This window comes from Opisthocomus hoazin, chromosome 3, assembly GCF_030867145.1.
Source record: "Opisthocomus hoazin isolate bOpiHoa1 chromosome 3, bOpiHoa1.hap1, whole genome shotgun sequence".
NCBI lineage: Eukaryota > Metazoa > Chordata > Aves > Opisthocomiformes > Opisthocomidae > Opisthocomus > Opisthocomus hoazin.
The window spans coordinates 45206352-45206569 of record NC_134416.1 but is presented as its reverse complement, the minus strand read 5'-3'; positions in this window follow the sequence as shown (position 1 = coordinate 45206569).

The window sequence follows — 218 nt, the reverse complement described above, 5'->3', positions numbered from 1 at the left end:
GGCGGCGGCCGGCCCCGGCGCGGGGCTGAGCGGACGCCCGGGGGCGGGGCGGAGGGGCGGGGGCGGCCGGGGCGCTGCTGCGCTCTGCCCGGGGCTGCGGCCGGCGGGAGCTGCGGGCGGGCACGGGCAGCGGGCGGGCTGCGGGCCCGGCGCCGGTGAGAAGGGGCCCGGCCCGGCGCGGCGCGGCGGGCGGTGAGGGCCTCTCGCTGAGGCCGGGC